Source organism: Chiloscyllium plagiosum, unplaced genomic scaffold, assembly GCF_037043375.1.
Source record: "Chiloscyllium plagiosum isolate Xiang-an unplaced genomic scaffold, Cpla_swu_hap1 HiC_scaffold_5, whole genome shotgun sequence".
Taxonomy (NCBI): domain Eukaryota; kingdom Metazoa; phylum Chordata; class Chondrichthyes; order Orectolobiformes; family Hemiscylliidae; genus Chiloscyllium; species Chiloscyllium plagiosum.
The window spans coordinates 10,856,886-10,878,620 of record NW_028270143.1 but is presented as its reverse complement, the minus strand read 5'-3'; the positions used below and the strand labels follow the sequence as shown (position 1 = coordinate 10,878,620).

The 21,735-nt window shown below is 40.7% G+C and overlaps 1 protein-coding gene and 1 long non-coding RNA gene across 4 annotated transcripts in view; one reads left to right on the top strand and one right to left on the bottom strand.

The window, feature by feature from the left end:
• Positions 1–893, bottom strand: part of osbpl3b (oxysterol binding protein-like 3b) — a 218,909-nt gene extending 218,016 nt beyond the window's left edge. The window contains exon 1 of one of the 3 annotated variants that reach the window (XM_043689591.2): positions 701–893. The gene's annotated coding sequence lies outside the window, so the exon portion shown is untranslated. The remainder of the gene's footprint in view (positions 1–700) is intronic. The other 2 variants (XM_043689590.2, XM_043689594.2) reach the window with 2 other exon arrangements.
• A 193-nt stretch (positions 894–1,086) lies between these two features.
• Positions 1,087–21,735, top strand: part of LOC148149871 (uncharacterized) — a 120,018-nt gene continuing 99,369 nt past the window's right edge. The window contains exons 1-2 of the long non-coding RNA XR_015757161.1: positions 1,087–1,237; positions 19,906–20,226. This is a non-coding gene — a long non-coding RNA (uncharacterized LOC148149871). The remainder of the gene's footprint in view (positions 1,238–19,905; positions 20,227–21,735) is intronic.

Below are 21,735 nucleotides of genomic sequence, written 5' to 3'. Positions count from 1 at the left end.
CAGCCCTCAATGACTAGTTACGCTACGATCTCGTTTGACTCGTTTCACAAACAGTTGGTCATTTTTAAAAAATCTCCAACTGGTTATTACTAGGCTCCCGCAGCGTGTTCAGTTTGGGGGAAAAAAAACAAACTCAGGTCTCTCCGGCGGGAAAATAAACGAAGCGATTTCCTCAGCAATTCGCAAACACACATTTCCTATACACACATTATATGAATAAAAGTCATTTCTTTTTTTAGAAAAAAAGGGACACTTCATCGCCGCTGAGCACTGTGCGTGTTAAAAAATTACTTCAGGAAATACTTTTTCAAATAGGGGCTTGAAAGTAATTGACATTAAGCAGTTAATGGGCGATATATGTTTTGCTTGGAATCTCTCTCTCTCTCGGAGTGTAACATAATCTGGCGCTGACGTTTTGAAAGAAAAGTTCTCCTGCTTTCGCCAGGTTTCGTGTGGGAGACACAGGTTCTGACTGACTCCAGAGGGCGCAGGAAATCTAGAAACAGGGTGCAGGAAATCTAGAAACAGGGTGCAGGAAATCTAGAAACAGGGTGCAGGAAATCTAGAAACAGGGTGCAGGAAATCTAGAAACAGGGTGCAGGAAATCTAGAAACAGGCTGGCTCATCACAACCCTATCCCCTCACCTGCAGAGGCCACCTTCGCTCCCTCCCTCCCTCTCTGCCTGACTTCACCACTCACCTCACAGCTCTGCAACTTACCCACTGAAGGGCTCAGCTCCCGAGATATCACTGTTTCTCTGGAGAAGAAATTAGGTCGATTCCGCTCCCCGCCTGTTTACAACGCACGCGAGAGGGAACGCAAAAAGAAAAAACCCAAAGAGTCGAGACAGAAACTCATTCAAATTTTAACCAGACCCAAAGACGCCCAGCATCCACTAATGAGACGGAAGCGGCTGCAGCAGGAGTTCCAAACCCGCCCTCTCCCACAGCATTTCCATGACGCGATCTTGTCAATCAACACGGTCCTTTCAAGTTGCTTATTGATGGCAGCTTCTTGGGAGGTAGAGAAGGCGCTGGTGACTCGAGTGCTTGGAGATGCTCTCCTGAAGAATTTTTTTTACGCAATGGGAACATGTATGCAAGAATACCCCTTATTGCCTTTGGGCTCATCGTGTCTGTCTAGATTGGAGAAATTGCCCTCTACATTTCGATCAATGCCGTTTTCTTGCATAACGAACAAACACGGAATTACAAGAAAAACCGAATCAGTCGAGAGGTAACTTAATCAGACATTAGTACTTTGCCAACAGTGCAGACTTAATCTTCACAGTTTATATATATATATATATATATATATATAAAAGTGCGACACAAATGTTTTCCAATCTATTTTCTTCTTGCCAATGTGCAGAATGTATTTCAATGACTTTGGGACATCCTGCAGTCTCGAAGGGTGCTACGTAAATGCAAGTGTTTATTTAAACGTTTAGAAATAGCGCTTCCTACTGTCAGTGAATGGAACAAAGTCTCCCTCACGGAGTTGTGAGCAATGTAAAGTGATGGGCAAATGGGGCTTGTGTGGCAGGTAATAGAAATTTGGATAAGTTGGTGCTTAGAGTGGGTGGAGCTCAGGGGGTTAGAAATGAGAATATGTATCAAATCTAACCTGTAAGTGACAAAGGCATCGATAAGGGTGTGATTGTTGTCGAGCGCTATTGGAGAGGCAGTTGTAAGCAAAGTTGCTGATAGTTACTTTGCACTTAGCTTCGAGCGTTGGAACACACAATCTGGTTCAGCCTGAATGACCATACCAAGAGAAATATGGACATAATAGCAAGGATACAGATGATGCATGGCGACGGTATAAACTTTTCACTGCATTTTATATAGAATACACGTGTCAATAAATCATTTGATTCAATTCAAATCAGAAAATAGTAGCATCAGTGCTCCTCTGGTTAATCTTAGGGAATTTAATCTTATCACTCACGATAAGTAGTTTACTGGACCAGAGATGGAGCCAAGCCACGCTAAGTGGCGGGAATGATGTTTGTTGTCAGCATAACAACAAGTTGCACTAATGTAGTTTCTCGTAAAAAAAAATTCCAAGGAAATTCGAAAAAAAAATCACACAATGAATATTGAAATGGAAGAGGTTGAGTAGGTTGATTCTGACAAGCCCAAGCGATTCAATCTCTTCTCATACGATCTCCATATTTAGTAATAGCGTTGTGAACTTCCTATGGACTGTGTCCAGTATCAATATTTTTTTTTCTTCAATAAGGAGCTCAAAATTGTTCATGGAATTCGAGCTGTGATCTGACTAGCTTCTTGTATAGTTTTAGCAAAACCTTCCTACTTTTATGTTTGAAATAAAGACCAATATTCTATTCCCCTTCCCTAATACCTGCTGAACTAGGATGCTAGCTATTTGTGATTCATGGATAAAGGATAATAAATCTTTCTGTTCTGTAGCTTTCTGCGGCATTTTATGTTTAAATAATATTGAACTCCTTTATTCTTCCTGCCAATGTGCATAACCTCACTGTTTCCCACATTATATTCCATCTGCCCAAATCTGGCCCACTTGCTTAACCTGTTTACATCCTCGTGCTGACTGATTGTGTCATCTTCACCAACTGCCTCCCCACTTATTTTTATGTCATTTTCCTTATCCAAGTCATTAATATTGTTATGGACCAGGCCAGACCCCCTCTAAACATTTCAAGGGGATAGCCCAGACCCTAACTTTTCTAGTTGTGTTAAGCAGGTGTAAGGTGGATATTCCAGAAGTGATGCAGCTGGTCAAACTACTCAAGTTGAATTAAAACAGACTTTATTTACAGACTACCAAATGAAACACAAGCAAAAGAAAACAGAATTTAGAATAACAACTATTTGAAAATCTGACTTACACATTATCCCCTACAACTTAACAAAGAGCTGTTCTGATTTCCTGCAACATCCCATAAACACACTGCTTGGCAAAAAGGTAAATTTGAACACAGGTTCTTACAGGAGAGAGACATTGCAGAAAGGGATCATAGGCTGAAACATGGAACCTCTTTTTCTCAGCAGCTTCTTGGGTCTCTACCTAAAACTAGACTAAACCAGAAAAATCCCTGAACTGGGAGAACTGGCCACTTGCCTTTCATTGTACAAGTGTTTTTTAAAAAAAAATCTAAAAGATCTTTTTCCTGATTATTGCCTTAGGCAGTATCTGTTAGCCATAACCAAAGTGTCCGAATCCCAGACAAATTAGAACCTCTGTCTTTTACAACCTCTTTTTGAAAAAAAAACAAGGACAGCATAACCTTGTTAAAGGAGCAGCATCTTCACAATATATATATATTGAAAATAATTATGGCCTCAGTGCTGACCCTTGTGGCACACCATCCTGAAAATGTCTCCCTTGTCCTAATTCTATTTTCTATTAGTTAAGAAATCCTCTATCCCTGTTAATGTGCTACCTCCAATGCCATGGGCACCTAGGGAGCAGCCTAATGCATCATATCTTATCAAACACCTCTGAAAATTTAAATAGATTTATATCCACTGTTTCCCCTTTATCTGTTCTGCTTGTTACCTCATCAGAGAATTCTTGTAAATTTGCCAAGTTACAAAACGGAGACATCTTAAATCAAATCAGCCTCCCTATCTCTGTATTTATAACACAGTAAAATTAAGATACTCGACAACCCTCAAAATTGACCCCAGTGGTTCCTAACCAGACTTTTTGAATAACCAGTACCAGACTCAAATAATTAAATAATACAAAATGCTTGAATAATTTAAATAATCAATATCAAACATCCAGTTTATAGTTTAAACGAAAAACTCAAAAATGTATTAATAATACAGTAGCTTTAGCAGAGCAAAGTTAAACCACAAGGTAATCTAATTAGTGTATACGATTTAAACTCAATCTCCTTTGATTCTAGCCAACATCACTCAAAGACAGACAGACAAACAGGCACAGTTAAGGGATAAAACAGTGAAAAAATAAATGAGATATTACTGGCCAGTTGACTTAAGCAGTTACTACATCATAGGCACATTGTATTGTATCTTGCTTTGTTACTGAAGACACTGATGCATGCAGATAGCTTCCAGTAGGCTCCAAGCAATATTCATTTAAATCTTATAACTGAGATTGTACCCTCTCAACTTTCAATAAGATTGGTATTGAGAGGACATCCGGGGAGCAATCAAACCTCCATTCTGTAGCTGTGGTAGTCATAATCCTTCTGACTTAAACACAGTTCAAAATCCAATTCAAACTCTGGTTTTGCTTTGTTAGACTGGTTGTCTGTCTATGAGACGCCTGTTACCATTCAAACATCTGCCATCTGTCTCAGCATAATGCCTCTTCAGAGTCAAAACACCTATTGAACAGTTTTAACAAGGTTCAACCTATAGTTAACTTTCAGGCCCGGCCTCATGCACAATGATCAGTTTATTTGTTGTTTTTAAAAAAAGACAACCTGTTGTTCACAGCCCAAATGTCATTTTCAGTTCTCAGCCCACAATTCACAGCTCCAAACCAAAAATGTAAAAAAAAAGTAATGAAAATCTCATCATGGGCAAGAAGACATGCTGACTGTACTTAATCGTATATATCTTTAAATGCCCTGCTATTACATTTTTTATAATAGACTCTATCATTTTTGAAATAACAGATTTTAAGTTAACTGGCTTGTAGTTACCTCTATATTCTCCTTCCCTTTTTAAATAAAATGTTACATTTGCAGTTTTCTAATCCTCTGGGAGATTTCCTGAATCTAAGGAGTCCTGGAAGATTATCACTATTGCATCAACTATCTCTATAGCTACTTCCTTCAAAACCCTAGGATTTATCCCGTCAAGTCCTGGGAATTTATTGGTCTTTAGCTCCCAATAGTGCAGGGTTAGATGCGAATAAGCTGACAACATGACAAGAAACAAATCTGGATGACACGGAGGAATGGAAAAGTGGTAGCACAGGACCGAGATAGGACTAACAGTGTGCAATTTTGTGAAGGTGAAAGTGAAAGGTATTATCCCTGAGTAAAATAGGATCTGAGGTTTAAACTCCATCCCAGGGTAAAATAGAGCCTCAGGTTTATGAATGATTTTCTTTAGCTTTAGAAAGGGCCAATGTTAGTGACAAAGGAATGCAGTTTGTAGCATAAGCAAAAATTGATGATCTTCCTGATGTTGAGCTGGAAGCAATTTTCCCCCTGACTGATAATGCACAAGCAGTCTAAGGTAAAGGAGTTTACCTTTGAGTGATAACCCAGGTATGCTCTGGCTATGATTGGCTAGGTAAGAGTGAAACCAAACAAAGGGAAGAAGTGGATGCATAAAACATTTCATTGTATTTTTCATGTAAAAGTACAGATAAAAGTACCAAATTAACTTGAGTAGAGATGGCTGGGCAGGTGATGTGCTGTAGCTGCATGATGTGGGAGCTGGCTGATCCCATTGTGAATGGCAGTGACCACATCTGCAGCAAGTGTTGGTTGCTGGAAGAACTCCGGCTCAGATTTGATGATCTGGAATCTGAGCTTCAAACACTGCAGCACATCCGGGAGGGGGGAGGGTTACCTGTACACTTTGTTTCAGGAGGCAGTGACACATGGTAGATTAAGAACTTCAGGTTTGATCAGTGTCAGGGAACAGCAGGATGTGACTGCAGGCAAGGCAGATAGAGGGATCCTGCAGTCAGGAACAGAGGGCCCTCAGCTCTTGACCTTGTCCAACAGGTACAAGGTACTGGCTCCCTTTGTGGATGAGGAAAAGGGCTGCAGGGAGGATGAGGCAACTGACCACTGCACCGTGGTGTGGGAGGCCATTCAAGAAGGGGGAGCAAAACAGACTAGTAGTGGTTGTAGGTAATTCTATCATGAGGGAGATAGATAGTATCCTTTGTAAGCAGGATTGAGAGTCCCGCATTGTGTTGCCTGCCTGGTGCCAGCATACGGGATATCTCTGACTGGCTTGAAAGGATATTGAAGAGGGAAGGGGAGATCCAATTGTTGTGGTCCATTTGGGAACAAACAACGTAGGCAAGACCAGGAAAGAGGAGCTGCTCGGGGATTATCTGGAGCTAGGAACCAAATTAAAGAACAGGTATTCAAGGGTTATAATCTCCAGATTACTGCCCAAGCCACGTGCAAATCAGCACTGGGACATGAGAAGTAAACACATGGCTAAAAGAATGGTGTGGGAAAGAGGGGTTACCTTTCCTGGGGCACTGGCATCAGTATTGGAACAGAGGGGTCTGTATTGCCGGGACGGTCACTACCTAAACAGAGCTGGGACCAATGTTCTAGTGAAAAGGGTAAACAGGCTGGTTAGCAGGACTTTATACTAGAAAACTGGAGGAGAGAAGGGTAAAACTTCAGTGGGAAACAAAGCAGCAGGTTAACATATGTAGGGGTGGATTCAACTGAGTGGAAAAATATGAAAGAAATGACTGGGAAGGAGAACTCAAGAGAGGTTAGTAAAGTCTTGAGCATAGATGCAAATAGGACAGAGCGTTTGAAAGGGTTAACAATCAAACTTCAAGCACACCGGACAAACAAATGACAATGAGAAGAGGGACAGCTAATACAGGACTGAAGGTGTTATATCTGAACATAGATAGTATAAGAAATAAGGAAAATGAGCTTGTGGCACAGATCAAAATTGGCAGGTAGGACATAGTGGGCATAGGGATCAGGATTGGGAGCTGAATATCCAAGGATATCCTTCCTATCGAAAAGATAGGTAGGTGGGCAGAGACGGTAGGGTTATCTTATTAGTAAGAAATGAAATTAAATCAATAGTAAGAAATGAAGTTGGGTCAGATTGTATAGAATCTGTTTGGGTAGAATTTAGGAATTGCAAAGGTTAAAAAAAAAACACAGTTGGCATTATGTACAGGCCTCCAACAGTAATCAGGAGCTGGGGCGCAAGATACACCAGGAAATAGAAAGGGTGTGAGGAGCAAGGCAAAGTTACAGTGATCATGGGGGATTTCAATGTGCAGGTAGACTGGAAAATCAGGTTGGTGGTGGATTGCAAGAAATGGAATTTGAGGAGTGTCTATGAGATTGCTTTTGGGAGCAGCTTGTGGTGTAGCCCATGAGCCAACAGGCAATACTGGATTTAGTGTTATGCAATGAGGCAGACTTGATAAGGGAGCTTAAGGTGAAGGAACCCTTAGGAAGCAGTGATCATAATATGATAGAATTTACTCTGCAATTTGAGAGGGAGAAGATAGAATCAGAGGTAATGGTGTTACAGCTGAATAAAGGAAACTATAAAGACACGAGGGAGGAGTTGGGCAGAATATATTGAGAGGAGCCAAGCAGGAAAGATGGTGGAACAACAATGGCAGGAGTTTCTGGGGGTAATTCAGGAGACACAGCAGATATTCATCCTCAGGAAAAAGAAGATGATACAGGGAGGAGGAGACAACCATGGCTGACTAGGTAAGTCAGGAATAGCATAAAAGCCAAACAGAAAGCATATAATATGATGAAGGGCAGGGGGAAACCAGAGAATTGGGTAGCTTTCAAAGACCAACAGAGGGCAACAAAGAAAGAAATAAAGAGGGAGAGGATTAAATATGAGCATAGACTAGCCAGTAATATAAAAGTAGACTGTAGGAGTTTCTTTAGATATATAAAGGGCAAAAGAGAGGCAAAAGTGAAAATTGGACCGCTGGAAAATGACGCTGGAGAGGAATTAGTAGGGAACAAGGAAATGGCTGAGGAACTGAATAATTACTTTGCATCAGTCTTCACAGTGGAAGACATGAGTAACAACTAGGATAATTAATGACTACATATAGTTGACAGCATAGTCTAAGAGACAAAACTGAGAAGAGTTTGACTGCTTTGGCAGATGATTGACAAAATTACTACTATACGAGCTTAAATCAAAACAAATGCAGAGATGGCAAAACTTTTATACACTCCTTTATATGCATGATGCTTAAAATTAATGCAATACTAGAGTAAACTGTTTTAAAAATATAAATTCAAGAAAAATTATCATGTGGGTTGGAGAATATATCATTTAAACATTTGCATTTCACGAAATGGATAAAGATGAATGTTGCCAAAACAATTGTTTGGTTCTTAATGTTACAATCATCAAAGCCCATTTCTGAATATTAATGTCTACCCAATCCCTGGAGAACAAATACAGCAAGTTGATCAATAAAATTACTTAGAATAAATGCCCAGTATGTGGAGTAAAATATTCATAATTCTGCAGGTAGAAGACTGGCCGGGAAGTGTGACAAAAGTATGCAAAAATGTGTGGAAAGAATCATGCATTTCAAACAATGCTCCATTTGTTGCAAAGCTAACATAACAGGATAGAAATCAAGGTTCATTCCACTGTCTAAATCCAAACGTGACCATATGCAAAATTAATTCACAACAAAGTGTTTAAGCAAGAACAGCAATGGCGAGAAGAACAATGTCTATAATGGCTGAAAAGCAGAAGCTGTAAAACCCAGGATTGATCCCAACAATGTGATATTCCATTAAATAAAAACATATTCTAAATAAATTGAAGTAAAAACTGGTCATTATTTAATATGATATTATGTTATTAGTAACATTAGTGATAATTGCAGATTACGCAATATTTGATAAAAGATCAATCTTCAATTGTGAGGCTTTTGTAGGTTATATAAATTCCTGAAGAAGGGCTTATGCCCGAAACGTCGATTCTCCTGTTCCCTGGATGCTGCCTGACCTGCTGCGCTTTTCCAGCAACACATTTTCAGCTCTGATCTCCAGCATCTGCAGACCTCACTTTCTCCATATAAATTAATAAAAGAATTCCCTCTTTTTCAGTTTTTGGTTATTACTACAGTGATGTGAGTTGTGCTGTGTGGCAAGTAGATTCTGGTAAAGAGATTGTTTAGTTCTGGAAACTCATGTCACTGATGTTTGATTATTTTTAAAACAAATAGTGGATATGTTCCAAATGCCTATACATTCCTGCTGATGGATGGATAGCAGAGAAAAACAATTGGATCCATCATAGCAGGTCTATCATAAAGTTATTGCATATGTATTGTTGGATAAGCTTTGTGAGCATTACCAGTTGTCTTGCAGAAAGAATTGGGTATTGAGCATTTAATGGAAAGCAATACTTTCACTTGTCCTTGAAAGATGGGAAACGCTTGAACATGTTGTTAAAATTATTTCATTTCAAAGTTATAGTAAAATTTATCAGTAATGAATTACAAGTTATTTTTAATACAATGATATAACAGTTAGTGGACAGATAGTTATCATTTTGAGTCTTATAAACTGACAATGGTTTATGTTGCAATACTTTTTCGTGAAGGTGGTAATAATTGTTGATATTTAGTACAGTTGATATTTAATTTCTCAGTGATTTAAATATACAATGGTAAACTCATGTACTTTCAGCTCAGTTCCCAAGGCAAAGAAGACATTTAGTTTGAGCTTTACCATAGATGTCAGGACCTTGGTGTAATGATGCAGAGCAAATCTGGAGGCCATACTTGCAAACAATGGGATTCCTCAGCAACTTTGCCACAGGCACGTTCTTAATTGTCTGCCTGCAAATCCACTGTCCAATTATGATTGGCAGGTAGGCTCCTGATGCTGCAAGCCCGATGAAAAGAATGGCAACTTGGAAGCTTCAGCATTGGTACTGGGAGAGGTAGTCACTGCTGAGCCGTGCAGGAGATTTTTGGAGACTGCTGGGCGAGGCTACAGTAAGTGTCAGACAGAGTCCCCTCCACTGAGATCAATGGGACCTCTGGGTCTGCTCTCCCTGTCCACAGCCCTCTCTTTTGGCCGTGGACTGTCGTAAGGTGGCAATGCTCGTTTAGCTGATAGTGTCTTATGTAATGGGGAAAGATTGGGAATTCACCCTGCTATCAGCCAGTGGCCCTATTAAATGGCTCTGAATTGGATCTTTAGTTATTTAATTGGTTGTGTCCTGCACTGGATAATGCAGGTCCTCCTCAGCTTGTCCCACTGCTATAAAACCCCAATGGGAAGTCCATGTTAAAGATCCAAACGAGCATGGCTCCTCATTATTTTACTGACCTGCCCCAAAATCCCCCCCATCTCTTGGTTTATCACCCAGATGTTCGCAAACTCCTGGCCTCAATTTCTACTCTCTGATGAAGGGTTTATGCCCAAAACATTGACTCTCCTGCTCCTCGAATGCTGTCTGACCTACTGTGCGTTTTGACTCTGACTCTCCAGCATCTACAGTCCTCACTTTCTTCTATTCTCTGTTACTCAGATAACAACAATCCTTGACACAGAATATTCAACTTCTGTTTTGAATCAGTTCCCTACCTGGCCTGTAAGAATATATGAGCAGTTATAGAAAAATATTATTCCAAAAAAAAATCAGCAACATTTATTCCCTTGGGATGATGTATTTGCTGTTACTGGAGAGAAATATCTCTCGCTATTCCCTAATAGCCCTCATCGCATACATCACTGTTTCCTCAACAAAGAATTTCTGAGTTGCTGTCCATGGCAAATTATAATTTCTGACATGAGTAAGAATTGGAAAAGAGAGGGCAATGTTCTGATCAGCAATTGTGGCAAATCTGGAACCTTACCATGAGCAAAGATTTATAAATATCTATCATAAATATACTGTATTTATTGTGCTTCCTATAAACAGCCCAGCTCACAAATCCCTTGATTCCCTTGATTGACTAACAGCTCTTTTTGCAGATATTGCCATCTTTAAGTTTTCGTTACACATAATGAGTTGAATTCTTTCTCAAATATTTTCTCATTGCGTCTCAAGAATAATCAGGCAATGTAACCTATTCCTACTTCACCATTCCTACTAACACCAACCTCAGGTTTCCACTCCCTGGTGAACAGGGCTGGTGATGACTCCATAATCAATGTGTAAGTGACAACCGGAAGACATGGCCCATATTCTTGCCTCATTTTCTTGTCTTGTAAAGACTGTATCTTTTTACTTTTGAGTACTTTTGATCGTGGACTGAAATGGGAAAAAGGACCATCTTAAAAACCAAGGAATATGGAAGGGATTGCTGCAGTTTTTAAAAACCAGCTACCAGCACTTACTGTAAGTGCTGCTAACACAGTTGTAAGTTCCCCACTAATTGCAGATGTGGAGTGATGACCAGTTGCTGATGACAAGGCCTCCTGCCTGCCAACAACTAGGTGTCTGAACAGCTTGTGGGTATGAAGACGGTCAAATGCTTTTGGGCCTTTAGAAATGAAATTGCTGCCTTTCCCTTTGCAATAAATAAACCTAAAGCCTGAAGAAAGCCAGTTAATTTTTCCTCACTAACTGCTTTAAGCATTGTTGTTCCTAAGCAATAAGTCAGATATTTTATATGAACCAGTCACGTTGCATCTCCTGCAAGCAAGTGAAAGTATCTGAAGAAAAGAGAGATCATTGAACTGCAGGTCCTGGCAGATCAAAACAATCATCTGAATGAACCATGTAGACAGGGACAGTTTTACCCTCCACCCTTAACCTCTATGCTTTTTCATCTGTCTGTGTGTGTGTCATGGAGTTTATAAGAGAAGGTGTTAGAGATTTAACTAGTAATAATTATGTGATTTATTGTTGTCATATGTACCGAGATACAGGGAAAAGTGTTGTTTTGTGTGTTCTACAATCAGATCATATCATACAGAGTGCATCAGATAGGAGAACAGAATGCACAATATAATGTTAGACTCACAGAGAAGGTGCAGAGAAAGATCAACATTAACATTCAAAAGTCTGATAACACCGGGGAAAAAGCTGTTCTTGAATCAGTTCTTTCATGTCATAGTCATAGAGATGTACAGCATGGAAACGGACCCTTCGGTCCAACCTGTCCATGCCGACCTTATATATTGACAGGTCTCCTGAAGCTAGAATCTATTTATTTGTAATAATTAGTAATTCTGGTTAAGTACAGAAATCTTTTCCATGTTTTGTTGTTAACCTAGTTCTAAAGGCAAGGAACTTTAGGAATTTTGTATAGTTTGACGAAAACTTTAACTGTTTTTTGATGACTCCAGAAACAATGAGACTTGATTTCCATTGTGTTACCCAGTTAAGTCATGACATCTTCCATTGCTATTGCTACTGCCAACCCCAGAGTCATAGAAAAGTGCAGCCAAGGAATGTGGAGCTAAGTAATGATTCCCCTTTTTTTTTCAGTGTGAAATGAATTTTATGATATGCACCAATATCAAGCTAATGTACAGATGTGCCCCACCATCTACATATATTTCTCTGCCACAGAGATGGAAAAAGAGTATAAAGACTGGAGATAATTAACAATGTTCAATGGATGATAATGTTAGATGAAATCGAATAAAAAGAACATTAACAATGCATTTTTTCAGAAACCTTATGTAATCTTACAGGCATGCCTTCCTCAAGCATAAAATTAAAAATTACATCCCTTGACCACTAATCACTGTCACTGGAATGAATCCCTAAGCTAAAAGCGTGAAACATTAATTACAGTGGGTATAAATATAGAGTTATAAATAACTGCAGAACAAGCAAATCATAACCCGGGAAAGAAGTGCTGTATTTTCTTGTGACGTGCAAGTCAGGATTCCTGTCTCCCATCCATATTATGCTGTCATACATCCCTAAAACATACTATAACATAACTGTCATATAATTTCTGTCTAGATCTGCTGATATTTTGTCATTGGTGAAATAAAAATGATATTTAATTGAAAAATAAGTCTTCATTTCACTAAATAACTGCATTGAAAAATTGTGTTTTGCATCAGTACACAAACTTAACTGCAATTCAATTTTTTTTAAAAGCTAAATATACTCCTACACACCTAGTTTAAAAAGTAATTCCAAATTAAAATGATTTATTCTGCTTTCATAAGATATCCAACTACATTCCTAAGCCTTATGTACAGTTTATTTGTTAAGGCACCATAACATGCTTGGTTATTGCAAGATGTTAATGATTCCTCACTTACCTCTCGGCTGGACAATTAGCGGAGCTAGTTACACTCGAGCATTCTGTCTGCGTTCTCCTGCTGCCAAGTGTTTCTGCTCTCTTTCGAAGACACTAAGCTAGTTAACGGATTTCATCCTGGGCTTGGTACTGTCCAAAGACTTGATGCTATTTTGATGAGAGCAGGGTTCATCCAGCAGCTGATCCTGGGAGCTGCTCCTCTCCTTTCAGGCGAGCTGTGGTGGCAAAAGCTCACTGAAACTCTCTTTTGTTGACTCCCCATGGTCTTTCTCTTTCTATGGCTCAGTAACGTACACAGTTTCTCTCACTATTGTTGCTCTGCTTCTCAGGTTAATGCACCATCCCAGAACAAACAGATCAGTTCTAAGCTCTGCAATCTTAAGAGGCATAGAACCCCTACTGTGTAGAATCAGGCCATTTGGCCCAACAAGTCCACACTGACCCTCCCCCACCCAGACCTATTCCCCAACCCTATTACTCTACATTTACCCTGCACATCCATGAACACTATGGACAATTTAGCATGGCCAGTTCACCTAACCTGCATGTCTTTAGATTACTTACAGTGTGGAAACAGGCCCTTCGGCCCAACAAGTCCACACCAACCCGCCGAAGCGCAACCCACCCATACCCATTCCCCTACATTTACCCCTTCACCTAACACTAGGGGCAATTTAGCATGGCCAATTCACCTGACCTGCACATCTTTGGATTGTGGGAGGAAACTGGAGCACCCGGAGGAAACCCACGCAGTAAAGGGGAGAATGTGCAATATCTACACAGACAGTTGCATGAAGCTGGAATCGAACCCAGGTCCCTAGTGCTGTGAGGTAGCAGTGCTAACCACTGAGCCACCGTGCCACATCCAGTGGTAAATGATGGGAGTCTGAATTTTAATTAAGTTAGTTGGGATGTTAACAAGCCATGAATCCTTGTTAATTGGTATCTTGCCACTATGTAGCGAGAAGCTTGCCATGTTGTTTGTGAAAAGGATATTGGATGGAGTTAGACCTCTCTACACTCGTCACCTGATTCTGCTATATATTTAGCCATAGCCCACTTCACTCAAACTCCTTTAAGATTCTGCTTAATGTTTTGGAATTGATGAAGGGTCACTGAGCTGAAATCACAAGCTATTGGAGCAGCTTTAGGTCATTTGGCCACTGTTTTCAGCTTTCTTTTGATCTTATTCCAGATTTCCAGCATCTTCAGTATTCGTATCTCATTATGCATTATATGTGCTCTCAGAGTCTCCTCAACTGACAAATGCCCTGATTGCACTCTCCCTCAGTTTAACAACAGCTGCTATGACAAACATTGTTCTCTCTCTGCAAAGTTTTATTTCTCAATTGAGTGCTGTGAGAAGCATCTAAAGGGAACATAAAGCAAGACATCAGGGGCCTCTCTACCTGATTTTTCATTCTTTAAAATAAACAGATAGAACACCTTTGGTCTCCAATTTCCTGACCTGAATTCTCTGTGAGGATTATACTTTTCTGGCTGTACCTAGGAACTGAATGAACCGATATATTCATAACACCTATGGCTCCTTTGCTACACATGAAGAGTTTTTTCGATCTGGATGGGGAAGTGATATTACGTGCTCTGGATCAACTGAGAGTGTCTTGGGAGTTCCACAAGTTAATGCTGGAAAAGAGTTTTAAAAAGGGCCTCGGCATAATTTATGCTGACTGAGAGCTGATGTGAATATGACTGAAAGTGGTGTTGAAGGAAGCTATCTGGCTGGTCACATTTGCACCAGCTTTCTGAGCATTTTTGACTTTGTACAATCTCCTTATATTGATCATTTTGAATTGAATTGAATTGAATTTACTGTCAAGCGTACCGAGGCACAGTGAAAAGCTTTGCCTTGCGAGCAATACAGGCAGATCACAGAGTTAAGTAGCATAGATAAGCAAATAATAGGTAAACAGTGGCAAAAACAAAAACACAGGTACAGGCGAATGTTAAGAGTTTGTGAGTCCATTCAGTATTCTAACAACAGTAGGGTAGAAACTGTTGCGAAACTGGCTGGTGCGTGTGTTCAGGCTTCTGTACCTTCTCCCCAATGGTAGAGGTTGTAGAAAAACATTGCCAGGGTGGGCTGGATCTTTGAGAATGCTGATGGCTTTCCTTGACAGTGGGCCTGGTAGATGGATTCTATAGATGGGAAGTTGGCCTTTGTGATTGTCCAGGCCGAGTTCACGACTCTCTGTAACCGTCTCCGATCTTGAATGGTACAGTTGCCATACCAGTAGTGATACATCCAGACAGAATGCTCTCGATGGCATACCTAGAAAAATTGGCAAGGGTATTCGCCATCATGCCAAATTTCCTCAGCTGCCTGAGGAAGAAGAGACGTTGTTTTGCCTTTGTAACCAGTGCGTCCACATGAAGAGTCCAAGAAAGCTTGTTGTGGATGATCACTCCCAGGAGTTTGACACTGTCCACTCGTTCCACCTCTCTGCTGTTAATGTGTAGGGGAGCATGAGTAACATCCCGCCGAAAGTCAATAATGAGTTCCTTGGTTTTGCCAGCATTGAGAGCTAGGTTGTTCTCAGTGCACCATTTTACCAGGTCTTCCACCTCCCATCTGTTTCGTCACCATCTGAGATTCGACTGACTATGGTAGTGTCATCAGCGAACTTATAAATGGCATTAGTCTGGTATTTGGCAATGCAGTCATAGGTATACAGCGAGTACAGTAGGGGGCTGAGTATGCACCCCTGGGGGGCTTCAGTGCTGAGTGTTGGTGAGGATGAAATATTGTCCCCAATCTTCACTGATTGTGGCCTGTGGGTCAGGAAACCAAGGAGCCAGTTGCAGAGTGGGGCTTAGTCCGAGATCACTAAGTTTAGTAATCAGCCTTGAGGGGATAATAGTGTTGAAGGCTGAACTATAGTCAATGAGTGGGATTCTAACGTAGCTGTTCTTGGTGTCAAGATGTTCTAGGGAGGAGTGAAGGACAAGTGATATGGCATCTGATGTGGATCTGTTTCCCAATAGGCAAATTGGAGTGGGTTGGGAGTAGTGGGAGGCTGGAGTTGATTAATGTTGAAAAGTGTGGTGCTGGAAAAGCGCAGCAGGCCAGGCAGCATCCGAGGAGCAGGAGAATCGACGTTTCAGGCATAAGCCCTACTTCAGGAGTTGATTAATGCCATGACCAGCCTTTCAAAGCACTTCATGACCGGGTATCTGTCTGAGTCTCTAGTTTGGATCGATATTGGTCCTTGGCTGTCTTAATGGCTCTGTGAAGGTCATACTTGGATTCCTTATATTTGAGTGGGTCTCCTGATCTGAAGGCCTCACGCCTGGTTTTTAGCAGATTCTGTACATTCTGATTCATCCAGGTTTTCCTGTTGGGGAACACCCAGATTGACTTCCTCAGTATGCAGTCCTCCGCACACTTGCTGATAAAGTCAGTGATGGTGGTGGCGTACTTGTCCAAGGTACCTGCGGCCTGTTTGAACATGGCCTAATCAGCCGATTCCAGACAGCACCGGAGCTGATCCTCTGCCTCCACCAACCAGCACTGGACCTTTATCTGCGAGGGGTCTCCTGGTTGAGCTTTTGCCTGTAAGCCAGGAGAAGAAACACGGCATTGTGGTCAGAGTTCCCGAAATCAGGGTGGGGGTTGGGAGTAGTTGGCATCTTTCACATTTTGATTAGAATAATTGAAGGGGAATTGATCACATGTTTATAAAATGGTGTGTAGATTCCAGAAAAATGTAATCTTTTGTAGTTTCTTTAACCTTCAGTCCAGGTTGGCCGTTGGAGTACCTCTTTCAATCTGGCGAACACTGGGACAGGCAGCATTGAAGATCCATTGCAGGTGGATGCAGTGCATCTTCCTGACCTTGTTAGTGACCAAACCTGTATTCTGAGCCAGGATTTACAGTGAATGTGGATTTTATACATTTGCATCAGCCAAGTGTGCCCTGAGAATTTTGAGAATCACAGAACCCGCCCCCCCCCCCACCCTCAGAAGAAGGCCATTCGGCCCAACTAATCTTGGGCATAAGCCCTTCATCAGGAATTCCTGATGTGAAGGGCTTATGCCCAAAATGTTGATTTTTCTGCTCCTCAGATGCTGCCTGACCTGCTGTGCTTTTCCAGCACCGCACTCTCGACTCTTATCTCCAGCATCTGCAGTCCTCAGTTTCTCCTGGCACATCAGGTCTGCACTGACACTTTGAAGAGCATGCAATCCAGACCCAGCCACCTACTCTCTCTGTATTTCCCATGGCTAATCCACCTCGCCTGCACATCCCTGGGCATTATGGGCAATTTAGAATGGCCAATCGGTCCAACCTGCATATCTTTGGACTATGGGAGGAAATTAGAGCAGCCAGAGGAAATTCACACAGACATAGGGAGAACGTCCAAATTCCATGCAGACAGTCACCCAAGGTTGAAATCAAACCTGTGTCCCTGACAATGTGAGGCAGCATTGCTAACCACTGAGCCACCGAGCACAATCAGGAGGAGAAGAGTAGTTATTTAAGTAAGGAAATGTGATAATAGTCAATGGAGAATTTGTTCAATAAAACAGAAGAGATTGTGTTTTCACCTGTGATTTTGATCATAAATGAGATTAGAATATGTTACAATTTACAATAATGGATGAAAACCACACGTCTGATCTCATTTTCTGACGTGTGTACTGGTGGATGGGGACAATATTTCTGTTTGGAACAAAACTCTGCACCTGCAAATGTACAAGAGTTATTTTTGAACAGAACCTTGCATATGGAGGAAGCAACTTACTGCAGATGCTGGAATCTGTACTGAAAACAAAAACTGCTAGAAATCACAGCAGGTCAGGCAGTTCTGATGACGAATCATCGAGACTTGAAATGTTAGTTTGCTTTCTCTCCATGGATGCTGCCTGACCCGCCAAGATTTCCGGCATTCTTTTGTTTTTTTGCATATGGAAGCTGGTTTCCAACATACCTGACTGTTCCAGCATACTTCAATGAAATTTCCCTTGTCCCAACAATATGAAGCACCTACACTGCCAGTTTGTATGTGCACATAAACAGAAAAAAAAACTTAAAATATTTATAACCAACATTAATTAGTGTTGATCAGTGGACAGAGTTTATTCTTTGAGGAGAAAGTGAGGTCTGCAGATGCTGGAGATCAGAGCTGAAAATGTGTTGCTGGAAAAGCGCAGCAGGTCAGGCAGCATCCAGGGAACAGGAGAATCGACGTTTCGGGCATAACGTCGATTCTCCTGTTCCCTGGATGCTGCCTGACCTGCTGCGCTTTTCCAGCAACACATTTTCAGCAGAGTTTATTCTTGTCATCCTTAATGTGATCTCCATCGTATGCACAGCTTTACAGACCACATCCTGGAAGCCACTGTTCGAGATACCAAGATGGAGCTTATAAATTAACCACTGCTGGTAAACATACTGCAAACTGCACTTGAAATTGCCACTCAAGTTCATAATCACAAGCATAAATCATTTCTTGAAACTGCTCAGCCAGACAACATGGAATGACCAGATTAACAGCCCAGTCACGGAACTCTTATTCCATGAGGTCCATCTGCCTGACCTCATTACAATCAATACATTGGGAGTAGATGGGATTTTGTGTTAGCATGTGTTTTGAAATATTTCTTACTGTAGGGTTACCTTCAGATAGCCTGATCTATTTTACTTTAACTCTTTTGTGCAACATCATTCTGATTTATTGTTAAAAGCCAACCTGCAACGCATGTGATTATTTTTCAGTAAAATATTGTAATGTTAAATTAACTAAAAGCAAAGTATACTCTTATCAACAAAGATTTGCTGCTGTGATATGATTGGCCAATAGTAACATCAGCTGGGCTCAAATAGCAGGACAAACCTCTCATCCACAAATCAACAAGTAAACCTTCACTCCACCATATCCAAGGCCAGTATACCAATTCTTAGATAATGAGACCAAAACTGTTCCAGAAATCCGTTCGATCACACCAAAGTCCTGTTTATGTTTAAGAAGGGCGGTAAGGACAAGCCAGGGAACTATAAACAGGTGAGCCTGACCTCGGTGGTGGGCAAGTTGTTGGAGGGAATCCTGAGGGACAGGATGTATATGTATTTGGAAAGGCAAGGACTGATTCAGGATAGTCAACATGGCTTTGTGCGTGGGAAATCATGTCTCACAAACTTGATTGAGATTTTTGAAGAAGTAACAAAGAAGATTGATGAGGGCAGAGCAGTAGATGTGATCTATATGGACTTTAGTAAGGCATTCGACAAGGTTCAATATCTGGTCGGCATGGACGGGTTGGACCAAAGGGTCTGTTTCCATGCTGTATATGTCTATGGCTGTATAATTGTAACAAGATTTCCTTACTTTTGAACTCTAAATTATTTGCAATAAACGTTAACATGCCATTTGTTTACATAATTATTTGCCGTATCTCATACTAACTTCGTTTTTCTTTTCTGTTTGAAATTTCTTTGAATTTAAAAAATCGTAGTTAGTGTTCCCAACACAGGAAATGGGCACCACTGCTAAAATACACACTTTGACACATCTGCCCATGTGCAGTTGTACCTGTGACTTCAAGTCTTTTGTAAGACAAACACCAAAGAACTGTTAAAGAATTGCTTGTGAGATGGAAGTTTTCAGGAACACTCTCAAAACATTTAATTCACAAATAGTATTGTCTACACAGCATGTATTAAATGAAGCTTTCAATTCAGAACTATTTTCTCTCATTTGTTTCCTTAAATGTGGCGAGGAATGGAAGTGTTCAGGTGACTTGAGTGTCACGATTAAGCTGTGGAAGTAATATGAAGGTGTTATTAATGTCTTCAGGTAATGTCTTCTCCAGTTTTGTGATTGGTGAGGTTAGTGTGTTACTCCATCTAGTGGTAGTATTGGCTACAAGCAACAGCCTTAAAACTACCTTAGCATTTTTCAAATATCTTACAAGATGAATGAAAGGTGCTATTGTGATTGAGTTTCAGATGGGGCAAATGAAGTACTTATCAGAAGGAAATCATGATCAACAAACAAAGTAAGGGACAACTTGAAGAAAATGCATACAAAAGTACAAAATAGTGAATGGCACAAATCTTGGAGACAGCGAGGGACACAACAAGAGTTTATAAAATAAATATTAACAGCTACAAAAAGAGAATATGAAAAGAAATTTGCACAACATATCAAAAGCAACACTCAAATGAAAGCAAAATACTGTGGAACCTGGAGATTTGCTCCAGCAAAGCCAATACAAATGTACATTTTTTTCAAGATGATTAAAGAGAACCAATTTGTATTTGCAAAAGGTAGGTCATGCCTAATAAATCTGTTTGATTTTTTTGAAGGTGTGACTAAAATTTTGGGAAGAGAATATTAATAGATATTATATTGGTCTGTGTGGTCAATGGTGGTTGTGTGATCAGTGGTGAAGTGATAGCACTTGCCATCATATTAACATAGTGATCTTTGTGGTGTTGATTACCATTCTCTAATGTCAGTTTAAAACTGGTGCCAAGTCAAAGGAACCTCCAGGCATCCAGCAATAGTGACTATGATGGCAGTCACATATTCATTTCCTCACATATTATTATTTCTCATTATGTACGCACTTCCTAGTATCTATTTCTATGACAGCAAAATAAATTATTAGGACACCTATGTTGAATGAAGGCTGAAACTAGATATTAGGAAGTGCGTACATAAGTGCGTACTTTAAAATATTGATTGTTTATACCATAATAATTATACCATAATAAAGTTGATATTTCAATATAAAAATAGTTTTCCAGTCAGGTTGGGTGTGTTCAGTGGGAATCCTTGTTCATACAAGGATTTCAGTGAGTCCCTCTCTCACTGCACTGCCCAGAAGCTCTTCGTCCGCCTAGGAACCCTCCAACCACAAGGGATGAACTCAGTTTTCTCCAGTTTCCTCATTTCCCCTCCCCCCACTTTGTCTCAGTCCCAACCCTCGAACTCAGCACCACCTAAGGTGAGGGTGATAGGCTTTCTAGTCGTTAATATTTGCTTGAAAACATTGACCTGCAATCTTCTCCCGACCTCTCCACCCCCACCCCAACTCCAGCCTATCACCCTCACCTTAACCTCCTTCCACCTATCGCATTTCCAACGCCCCTTCCCCAAATCCCTCCTCCATACCTTTTATCTTAGCCTGCTTGGCACACTCTCCCTCATTCCTGAAAAAGGGCTCATGCCTGAAACATCGATTGTCCTGCTCCTTGGATGCTGCCTGACCTGCTGCGCTTTTCCAGCAACACATTTTCAGCTGTGTTCAGTGGGAAGCCTGGATGTAATACATTGTTAAAAATTCAGTTATACCTCTTTTGACCAGATGTAACTCTTTTCAAGGCCTTTTACAATGAGATCGACATCATAAAATGTCATGTTCTCACCCATTTACTGATTTCTAATGGATTCCAACCTGTGAGAGTTTAACAGTGCAGCCTGTGGGGAGTTCAGAATTATTGATAGTGACTTCTGGAATTGTTATTTCAAGACATTAAGGGAGCATCTAGAATAGATAAAGAGACACTATTTCTGTAGTTGGGGTGCCTAGGGCTAGGGAACATAGGTCTGGAATTTACATCGAGTGAGGGGCAGAAGTGGAAACAAACATATCTTCCACTTCCACTCTGTTCTGTGGCAATTTACCATCTGTTGGGAAGTTTAATTACTTTGGAACTAGGCTTTCATCTCTGTCTGGGAAGGAAGTCCTGCCTCCGTGAGCTGACTGGACCCTGCAGTACAATTGAATCTGGTTCCAGAAGGGTCTTTCCTTTAACCCCTAAACGTGGTAA